The following is an 11,880-nucleotide window of genomic DNA, read 5'->3' as shown; positions in this document are numbered from 1 at the left end:
GAGAACCAGCTTCAGTGGGAAACTTCCAGGGCACCAGTGGGAGCCCGGGAGGCCAACCACTGACAGGATACGGCTCCTCACTGGTGACAGTGCGTGCTGATGTCAGATGAAAGGAATGAGGCAGAGAATGGTCATTAATACAAACTGGGCATCGTGTTCTTGGCCCTGTACCCACTCTTCTGAGGAGATAATTTCTGAAGTTCCTTGCTGTTCCTTTTCTTCTCTTATTCCTTCACATCCCCTTTGTAGAGGTTAGTCCTTCTTCTCCATAGCCTTCGCAAGCTTTTCTTGTTGGATGTCATATGCTGGGGTGGAGGGTGGCTTAGAAAGACGAAGATGCATCTCCCCTTTTCTGGATCCTCTCGCCCCACGGTGATGTTTCTTTCTGTTTATCAAAACTCTTCTCACTTCTCATTGAATTCTGTGTATTGCAATGGTAATCAGAAGACCTAGGCTATAGCACATCATTAAATAGAAACAGTATTCTTTATTCTTCTGGGACTTAGCACCTCATTTGCAAAAACAAAGAAAGGTGGACTACCTTGTGTCTCTGTCTACTTCCTTATATTCTGGGTAAGATCAGATCCCCCGAAATGAATGAAGAAGGAGGTCCTTAGAATTACCTTGCTAACGTCAAAGGTCTACAATTACAGCAGATGTCCCTTGTATTTGCTGGGTGACACATCTGAGTGAGAGAGAAACAAGTTGAAATCATGGAACATGAATAAATGAGAGGTTGGTAGAGATGAGACTGAAGAAGTGGCATCAAGCTTTGTTGGGAAGGACTCTGAATTATGCCTTAGGTTTGGAAATTTATTCTTTGGGCAATGGAAAATTTTAGAAAGATCTTAGGGTTAGATTGTGCTTTAGGAAGCATATTTTTTTTTTAAAAAAAAAAAGAGATTTATTTATTTATTTGAAAGTCAGAGTTACACAGAGAGAGGCAGAGAGAGGTCTTCCATCTGCTGGCTCACTCCCCAGATGGCTGCAACAGCAGGAGCTGCAGCGATCACAAGCCAGGAGCCAGGAGCTTCTTTCGGGTCTTCCATGCGGGTGTAGTGGCCCAAGGTCTTGGGCCATCTTCCACTGTTTTCCCCGGCCATAGCAGAGAGCTGGATTGGAAGTGGAGCAGCAGGACTTGAACCGGCGCCCATTTGGGAAGCCTGCACTGCAGGTGGTGGCTTTAACCACTATGCCACAGCACCAGCCTCTTAGCGAGCATATTCTAATGGTAACATGAAAGATGGTGAAAACAAAAGACAACTACATAGGGTAAAACCGCCACCAATTGTTCGGGCAACATATGGGGAAGATCTGAAGTAGGAAAGTGGAATTTAGTTAGAAAAAATGAGATGGCCTGGCCTCAGAATCAGTCCTTAAGGCATTCGGATTTGGCTAAAAAGCCCTTAAGAGTATTTCAGGCATGGAAAGCCAAGACACTCTGGCAAAAAGAAAAAAAAATGACCTAAATGAAAGATCTCTGTGAGTGAGATCCCAGTGGAAAGAACGGGCCATCAAAGAAGGAGGTACCTTTCTCTGAAGGGAGGAGAGAACTTCCACTTTGACCATGGCCTTGTCTAAATAAGATTGATGTCTGCAAACTCAAAAGGCTTCTATAGCCTGGCAACTCATGACAAGAGCCTCGGGTGATTACTGACACCATAAACAAGAGTGTCAATTGTTAAATCAACAACAGGAGTCACTGTGCACTTACTTCCCATGTAGGATCTCTGTCCTTATTGTGTTGTACTATGTGAATTAATGGTATAACTAGTACTCAAACAGTACTTTACACTTTGTGTTTCTGTGTGGGTGCAAACTGTTGAAATCCTTACTTAGTATATACTAAATTGATCTTCTGTATATAAAGATAATTGAAAATGAATCTTGATGTGAATGGGATGGGAGAGGGAGTACGAGATGGGATGGTTGTGGGTGGGAGGGAGGTTATGAGGGGAAAAAGCCACTGTCATCCAAAAGCTGTACTTTGGAAACTTATATTTATTAAATGAAAGTTAAAAAAAAAAGAAAAAATGAGATGGCACCAATTTGATAGATTGGCGCTAAGGCCTTGCTGGCTGATTGGCCAAGGAAGTTCAAAAGGGAGGAGCCTAGGATGAATCCTTCATCTGAGTGGATAGATTTTTGCTTCCATTATCATAATGGGCACCATGGCTTTGTCTAGATAGCATAACTCTGTATTTTTCTACTGGAAAAAAAATTGAATTTCTCCCTCTGAAAACTGCTTAATAATTTATTTCAAAGGAGCTATTACTGTTTTTGCCCCCATGGCCCTAAATAATTTATGCAGGAAGATATCTCCATCCCACTGATAACAGGTGATACATTCAGGGGAAAGCAGCTGATGCTTTCATAGCTAATTAGAGGCCTCCAAAATTTTGAATTTGGAACCAATGTAAGCTTTAGTCAATCCCTTTTCAAGGATAGAAGTTGCAGGATATAAAACAATGGGAATAGCAGCCATGTTTTTCATTATGTAAAAAGAATCAGTTGGGGCTGGCGCTGTGGCATAGTAGGTAAAGCTGCCCCCTGCATCCCATACGGTGCCGGTTCCAGTCCCAGTTGCTCACTTCTGTTCCAGCTCTCTGCCATAGCCTGGGAAAGCAGTAGAAGATGGCCCAAGTGCTTGGTTCCCTGCATTCATGTGGGAGGCCCAGAAGCAGCTCCTGGCTTGTGGCTTCAGATCAGCCCAGCCCCAGCTGTTGTGGCCATCTGGGGAGTGAATCAGATGGAAGACCTCTCTCTCTCTCTTTCTCTCTCTCTGCATCTGCCTCTCTATAACTCTGCCTTTCAAATAAATAAATGAATCTAAAAAAAAAAAAAAAAGAATCAGTCAAAAGCAAAAGAAAAATGCAGCCAATCAGAGAAGAGTGCTGATAACGTCTGATTCCCTGGCTGCAGTTTTTCCTCTAGGCCAGTCTGCATTCCTGACACTCCTACAAATGGGTTGTACAACATTTTCTTGGATTTCATGAAACAATACGTTCCCTTTGTTGCCTAAGCTAGTTCAAGCTGAGTTCAGGCCCTTGTAGCTAATTTGAAAGTCCATACACTGATTTGGGGAGGAGTAGACAGAGGCAAGTCTGAGAGAGAGGTTCATGAGCTCGGTTTGGGACATGTTAGGTCAAATTGCATTGGATATTCACAGGAGGAATTTGCAGCAATTGTTTCATTATGAATCTGAAGCTCAGAAGAGAGATCACACTATCCAAGTCATCAAAAACATATTGAAAAAGACAAGTCTAAACAAGGTACGTTGGGGCCAGTATTGTGGCATAGTGAGTAAAGCCACTGCCCGAGATGCTGGAATCCTATATGGGTGCCCCTTCACCTCCCCGCTGCTTCACTTTTGATCCAGCTCCCTGCTAATGGCCTGGGAAAACAAGCAGAAGATGGCCCAAGTACTTGGGCCTCAGCTGCTCAACGTGGGAGAGCCAGAAGAAGCTCCTGGCTCCTGGCTTCGGCCTGGCCCAGTGCTGGCTGTTGCCAAGCATCTGGGGAGTGAACCAGTAAATGGAAAATCTCTCTCTGTCTTGTCCTCTCTGTCTGTAACTCTGACTTTCAAATAAATAAAATAAATCTTTAAAAATGTGATTCCAGGTCAGTGCTGTGGCTCAATAGGCTAATCCTCTGCCTGCAGTGCCGGCACACCGGGTTCTAGTCCCAGTCGAGGTGCCAGATTCTGTCCCAGTTGCTCCTCTTCCAGTCCAGCTCTCTGCTGTGGCCCAGGAGTGCAGTGGAGGATGGCCTAAGTCCTTGGGCCCTGCACCCGCATGGGAGACCAGGAGAAGCACCTGGCTCCTGGCTTCGGATCAGTGCGGTGCGCTGGCTGCAGCACGCCAGCCGCAGCGGCCATTGGGGGGTGAACCAATGGAAAAGACCTTTCTCTCTGTTTCTCTCACTGTCCACTCTGTCTGTCAAAAAAAAAAAAAATGCGATTCCATATAGAATATAACTAGAATCACTTCTCGGCCTTTTGGCTAAGAACAAGTGTAGGGGCTGGCACTGTGGTACAGCAGGTTAACGCCCTGGCTGCAGCACTGGCATCCCATACGGGCACTGGTTCGAGACCCGACTGCTCCACTTCCGATCCAGCTCTCTGCTATCGCCTGGGAAAGCAGTAGAAGATGGCCCCTGCACCCTGTGGGAGACCCGGAAGAAGCTCCCAGCTCCTGGCTTTGGATCGGCTCAGCTCTGGCCGTTGTGGCCAATTGAGGAGTGAACCATCAAATGGAAGACCTCTCTCTCTCTCTCTCTCTCTCTTTCTCTCTCTCTCTCTCTGTGTAACTTTCAAATAAAATAAATAAATCTTAAAAAAAAGATCAAGTGTAGACTATAACTAGGGACCCCCATATTACTGTTGATCTTTTCAGGCTGTGATTGTTTAAGTCACTGCTGCTCTATTTAATTGAATTAGTGCAACATCCATGCTGGTTCAGTGATATTGTGATGCATTTTTTCTAAGAATCTTGATGAAACCAAGATGAAGTACGTTTATGGTAAGTCCCTAATCTTGTCCAGAATATCACCAGCACAGATGAAAAAAGGTTAGTCCATCATGACTTCTTGGTGAACATTGCTCCTAGTACTAACTCCCTGTGAACACTGCTGTTTTCTAAATAGTCATAAATCAGAATGAGCATTGGAACAGTGGTTAGGATGCCACAGTCCTGGGGTTTGAGTCCTGACTCCAATTCTGATTCCAGCTTTCTGAAAATACTCAGCCTGGTAGGTGGCAGGTGATGGAGCAAGGATTTGGGTTCCTTCCACCCATAGAGGGAACTGAATCGAGTTCTTTGGCCTGGCCCAGCCCTGGGTATTGCAGGCATTTGGGGAGTGAACCTGCAGATGGAAGATGTCTGTCTCTCTCTGACATTTAAATAATAAAAATGAATAAATAAATATGCAACTATGATTATCATTTATAGCCCTTGCCTATTTTCCTGATGAACTATGATAATTTTTACTTTTTAGTTATTGAACTCTTTATTTAGTAGAGCATTATGCCGTCAATTATAATGTAAATTAAAAATATAATATCTCAAAAATAATAAATCAAATATTAAGGTGAAAAAATAGTCACCAACCATCAAAAATGTATTTTTTGGCTGAATCATCTGCCCTTAATTAAATTAGTAGAACGAAGAAGCAGCAGTGGGTGTACTGAATCTTGAGTAACTTCTCCACAAATTATAAAGCACGTCTCTGCTAGTCTTGCCAGATCTTTGTACCTCCGGGAGGGGAGATCCCAGCACTCCATGAACTTAGTGGTGTCCATGCTTTGTCCTTGTTTTCTGTTCAGCATAGAAAGGTGCTGCTTCAGCAAGGCCAGGTTGACTCCTTGATAAAGGTGTCTTTTTCTTTATGCCACACTGGATACCTGAGCTAGGTAGCTGTCCTTTAGAGGCAGAGAAACCTGAGATAGAAATATTGATTCCAGCTCTTACAAGTTGTCTGATCTTGCAAGGGTTAACATGCTGAGCCACCATCTTCCTCATCTCTAGAATACAAGCAATTGTCAATTTCTGAGTACATTTAGGAGAAGTAAATGAGACTGTGTATTACCATACAAAATAGAGCATGTCACCTAGTCAACTTTCAATAAACAGTAACTGGTGACTGTGTTTGCTCTTTTTGGTTGATGACACTATTCACATCTTTCCCTTTCCCACCTACCAGTGTTTACTACGGATCTTGATTCTTTTGCATAGCATGAGCTCTTCTTTCTGTCTTCCTTTTTGATTTATTTCTCTCATCATGAATGGACATGGTCCATCTTCATAGAAAACTAAAACATATTCCTTCATTAACAAGAGCTGGGGCTGGCGCTGTGGCATAGCAGGTAAAGCCGCCGCCTGCTTGCTCTGGCTGGAAAGGGGAAAATGGACTGGAAGTGAGGACAAAGTTGTTGTGGGCTTGGGAAAGGATACAGCAAGGCATAGGTAGATTCAAGAGCTATTTAGGGGGCCGGCACTGTGGAATAGCAGGTAAAGGCACCACCTGCAGTGCCAGCATCCATATGGGTGCCCGTTTGAGTTCCAGCTGCTCCACTTCTGATCCAGCTCTCTGGTACGCCTGGGAAAGCAGTGGAAGATGGCCCAAGTCCTTGGGCCCCTGCACCCATGTGGGAGACCTGGAGGAGGCTCCTGGCTCCTGGCTCCAGATCGGCACAGCTCTGGCCATTGCGGCCAATTGGGGAGTGAACCAGTGGATGGAAGACCTCTCTCTCTCTCTCTGTCCCTCCTCTCTCTCTGTAATTCTGACTTTCAAATAAATAAATAATTCTTAAAAAAAAAAAAAAGAGCTACATTGGTGATCTGCTTAGACACACAGTCAAGCAAGGTCCATGATCATTTCTGTCTACAGTTCTTGCAAAGTACCCATTTCTGGTTTGGTTCTCCAGTAATTCAAGGCCAACCAAAACCTCACCGTGGGAAAATTGTGTACACTTTATTACAGTTGACCTAAGCCAAAAGGCTGAAAAGCGATGTGGGTACACTTTAGTAAAGATGTTAACAAGATAATCTTGGAGCAACCTTCTAAATAGCTGTTGTTGTTGTTGTTGTTTTAAAGATCTATTTATTGGAAAGGCAGAGTTACACAGAGAGAGGAGAGGCGGGGGGGGGGGCGGGGGGGAGGAGGGGGTCTTCCATCTGTTAGTTCACTCCCAATTAGTTGCAACTGCCGGAGCTGTGCTGATCCAAAGCAAGGAGCCAGGAGCTTCCTCCAGGTCTCCCACACGGGTACAGGGGCCCAAGGACTTGGGCCATCTTCCACTGCTTTCCCAGGCGTACCAGAGAGCTGGATCAGAAGTGGAGCAGCTGGAACTCAAACGGGCACCCATATGGATGCTGGCACTGCAGGTGGTGCCTTTACCTGCTATTCCACAGTGCCAGCCCCCTAAATAGCTCTTGAATCTACATATGCCTCGCTGTATCCTTTCCCAAGCCCACAACTTTGTCCTCACTTCCAGTCCATTTTCCCCTCTCCAGCCAGAGCGAGCTCTCTAATTTGTCAATATGGCTATCTCACTTTGCTGCATGGACACACAGAGCTTCCACTGGACTTACACAAGGCCCCTCTGGGGTCATGACATACCTCTCCAGTTGTCTTTTTTACCATTTACCTCTTCGTGCTCCATAATTCAACCATATTCTACTGGAGCTGTCAGTTCCTCAAACGTTCCATGATACCACTTGTCCCCCCAGGCTTTGCCTTCATGGTAGATACTCTCTAACTAGAATCTCCCTTCACGTCTTTTACATAGTTGCCCTTGTCCTAATCTGAAATCATTTTCTGTAGGAGTTTTTTTTCCAGCCCAAGCCGTGGGTTAATTGCCCTTCTAATGAATAAAAATGAATCATGGCATTTAGCACTTTGTAGAGTATTTCAGTTTTTACTTGTCTAGATCAGCCTGCTAAGCTATAGGGACTACGGGAAAAGATCATGTCTATTTTGCTCATCACTTTGTGGTCAATACCACACACAGTACTTGGCACAGAGTAGACCCCGTACTGCTGAATAAGTGAATGAATGAGTCATGATATCTGAGGGTGGGAAAGAACTAGAACTAACAATTCATGAAATATTTGCTAAAATTTATCTGAAATTCAAATGGAACTGAGAGAGTGGATGTTTAGCCTAGCAGTTAAGACACCTACCTGTGGCCTACATCGGAATATCCAGGTTCAATTCCCAGCTCCAGCTCCTGACTCCAGCTTCCTGCCAAAACAGATCCTGGAATGGAGCAGTGAAGACCCAAGTAACTGAGTTCCTGTCACTCACATGGGAGATTCGGATTGCGTTCATGGCTCTGGGCTCTGGGCTCTGGGCCTAGTCCGTCCCCAGCCACGTCAGGCATTTGGCAAGTGAATTAGCAAATGGGGGCTCTCCTATTCCGTCTGTGTGTGTGTGTGTGTGTTTCTCTGCTTCACAAATAGAAAATAATAAGGAGTGGGCAGCGTGATACAGTATATACAGTCCTGCCTCTACTTCTGATACAGCTTCCTGCTAGTGCCAACCCTGAAAGGCAGTAGCTCAAGTACTTGGATACCCGCTAGCCATGTGGGGACTCTGGATGGAGTTCTTGACTCCTGGTTTTGGCCTGGCCCAGCCTGGCCAAATTGTGGGCATTTACAAAGTAAACTGGCTGACAGGCCGGCGCCGTGGCTCAATAGGCTAATCCTCCACCTTGCGGCGCCGGCACACCGGGTTCTAGTCCCGGTCGGGGCGCCGGATTCTGTCCCGGTTGCCCCTCTTCCAGGCCAGCTCTCTGCTATGGCCAGGGAGTGCAGTGGAGGATGGCCCAGGTGCTTGGGCCCTGCACCCCATGGGAGACCAGGAAAAGCACCTGGATCCTGGCTCCTGCCATCAGATCAGCGCGGTGCGCCGGCTGCAGCGGCGGCCATTGGAGGGTGAACCAACGGCAAAGGAAGACCTTTCTCTCTGTCTCTCTCTGTCCACTCTGCCTGTCAAAAAAAAAAAAAAAAAAAACAAAGTAAACTGGCTGACAGAAAAAATTCTCTTGCTCTCCCTCTCTCTCTTGCTGTCTCCCCCTCTCTGCCTTTCAAATGAAAATGAACGAATAAATACAAGTTTAGAAAGATTGGTCTTTTTAAAAAGTGCACAATATTTAAAAAAAAACGCTACAAGATTTAACTGGGAATCATGAATTTTGGTTGACAAACTTTCTTCTCATTAAATAACTCCTTCCACATTGCTGAGAAATAGAAGTAATGATTTCAACAAGCACAAATCCTAGATTGTTTACTGCCTCAGTTTCAATATACTGAAGGGCCATGTTACTGAAGGTGAATACATTGCCCCCCACCCCCCTCTCGTTTTCTCTCTGACAACAGGAAGTGTGAGGCCTCCTTGCTTGAATTTCAGTGTTTTCAATGCTCTGATTTTATGTGATCCAATCTAACACGTACTCCTTTCCATAGACTATTGTTCCAAACACTCGTTTATTAAGTTCCTAGGGAGAGCCATGATCCTTAAAACTGCTGAACTCTAATCTTTCACACGTTCCATTCATAGTCTAGTTCGCTCACTAGGAGTTTCCTGCTTTAAAATTTTACTTTCATTATTGCATAATTGCCAATGACGGTTGGTGAGTGATTAATGAGTAATCTAATTTGCTTTTTAAAATATGACATATACTTTCTAATTCAGTTTCAGCAACAGCTTATCGGGGAAAATTTAAAGATTAGCTTCATTTTCTTAGTGAGCAAGGAAACGAACACTGAAAGATTTAAATTCACACTAGTTCATATAATCTACTGTAATTACAACAAAATATTAGTCACAAAGAAAGGAAAAATCTTTATTACACAATTGGTTGCACAATTTAATATATTTGTGCAAGATATTCCAGAAAACACAAAAGTTAGTAGATCACTAAGAATTTTTAAATGAAGTTTCAACAAAAAATTAAGTCCAAAAGTACACCTTTATTAAGAATGTTATTAAGTATCTATCTCTGTTGAAGGGTTTGGCCTGGGAGACATTGCAGATGTAAAAAGAATGACTTCCCCAAAGCATAGTTTTATTTAGGGATATGACATAATTTGGCGAGATAAAAAGCAGTTGATGCTACGTAAGAGGCACAGAAAAGTTTCCATGAGAACACAGCAGACGTAGCAGAGTTCTCTTCCAACTGGAGGAACCTGTTAAGATGTTGTTCTTGGCTCGTGTTGAGGAAGTGGCATGGTTTCTGGGCCTCTCATGGTAGGAACGGTTCCAAGAAGGTGAGAAAGCAAGGCCCTAAGAAGGATTCCTGTGGGGCCAAGTCCTCCCTTGCCTTTAGTGAGAGCAACCTTTAATCACTGGAAAATATCATTGACCTCAGTCAATGTCTAGACAATGGCAATGGCCGCTGAGATTTTCCAAGATGGTGCTACAAAATGCCAACAAGACCTCGAGGTGTATTTTAAGGACATAACTAAAGATATACTCAGAAAATATGCATAGAGGGTTATCTGTGTATGTGAAGTCACATATAACCATATTTAGTATATTAACATATGTATTAAAAGATTGTGACCCCAAATAATTTTCTATGTGACTGAATACTCCAGATAGTCTCTTGAAGCTCTTTCCCTAAGCGTAAGTGCAATCAGCCCTCCAGTTGACAGACAGGAGCACTCCTTAAAGACCTAGAGTGCTTTTCCCAGTTCAGAGCCTAAGGTGATAGCAGCTGTCCCTGGGACGCCTTAGAAGGAAGTTTCTATGGGTGTGCTACAGTGCAGGAAGGAACAACTCTGGGAGATGTCTGTGGGGATTTTTGTCTCCTGCATATTAGTTCTGATTCATTTTCTGGGCTCTTCATAGCTCTCAGTTATCTGGGCCAAAGGGTGTGGAAGGCAATTGCAAGCTTAAACCCTCAGCCTTCCTCTTGGCCTTTCCAGTGTATCATGGGAGGCTGCTGTGGTCTGGATACAGTTTCTCTCTCTGGCACTCACCTGCTGGAGGCTTGGTCTCCAGAGTGGTGGTACTGAGGTGGTAGAACCTTCAGAGGTGGGACCTAGTGGAAGGTAATTGGGTCAGGCGGCACCACCTTTGGCAAGGATTAATGCAGGTCTCATAGGAGTAGATTAGTTCCTGCAGGAATAGGTTGTCATAAGAGATCCCTGAATCTCCCTGAATCCCTCTTTGCTCACCATTCTCACACAAGCTCCTTATGGGGATAGCTTGCACTGAACCCCTCACCAGAGCCAAGCCAGTGCCAGTCTCAGTCTCCAGAACCATGAGCTAAAAATTCTTTTTCTTTATAAAGCACTCAGCAACAGAAAATGAACTGAGACAGATGCTCTCCTAGCAAGCTCACCTCGTTCACTTTGTTCTCCTGAGTTCACTGTGGGCGGAGTATGGATGTGAGTGGGAAGGGAGACCCACTGATGGAGACAGGAACCCCTGGTCCAGTCACCCTAATCTGCCTCTAAAATCCAGAAATCTCCACACACAAATTGAGTTTTTGTAACTCACTTGGCAGCATAATCTGACCTCGCCTAAACTCATTTGGAAAGAAAATCCAACCTAACCTGACATGAGGCTATTTACAGTTGTTAGCAAGCTGGGATAAATATTCATGTTTTACTGCAGAAATATTGATGTATGTTAGCACAGCATGCTGTCTCAGAGTCTGCTGGGAATGTAAATAATATACAATACATGTATTGTGTTACTTTTCCAAAACTCTAAGATAATCCTGACATCTGGTCCCTGGTGGTCCTTCCAGGTGAAGTGTACCACTGATGGCACACAGGGTGAAGAGCCGAGCAGAAACAGAGAAGCTCCATCCAGCTAACACAATTTCCCAATTTTCACGTTTTGGCTGGTGAGAATTTCCCAAATCAATAGGTTTCCATATGTGATCTCAGGACACTGGAAATTTTTATACTGTATCTTATGGGGTCTAAACTTTTATTGCTACATATAAAACACTTATGTATCTTCAGGTTGGTACTGCGGTGTAGAGGGTTAATCACTACCTGGGGTACCCACATCCTATATTGGAGTTCCAGTTCCAGTCCCAGTTCCTCTGCTTCTGATCCAGTTCCCTGCTACTGTGCCGGAGAAGCAACAGATGATGGCCCAAGTACTTGGGTTCCTGCCACCCACCTGGGAGATGTAGCTGTGGATCAAGGTACAGGGCAGGGCCACAGGCACCTGGAGGGTTTGTGCTCTCCCTGTGAGTATCCCTTTGCCCAAAGCAGCACAGCATTAGATAACAAATAATAATAATTTAAAAATACACCATGACTGATTAAAAAAAATAGACCATGAAGGAAGTAAAATGCCAGCTGCCTTGAGTTTGAGAACCAATGCTTCATTCTTTGAAACCATCTCACATTCTCT

This window comes from Oryctolagus cuniculus, chromosome 4, assembly GCF_051225735.1.
Source record: "Oryctolagus cuniculus isolate XC-2025 breed Fujian yellow rabbit chromosome 4, ASM5122573v1, whole genome shotgun sequence".
NCBI lineage: Eukaryota > Metazoa > Chordata > Mammalia > Lagomorpha > Leporidae > Oryctolagus > Oryctolagus cuniculus.
The sequence above is the reverse complement of the archived record's forward strand: the minus strand, read 5'-3'. Positions refer to the sequence as shown.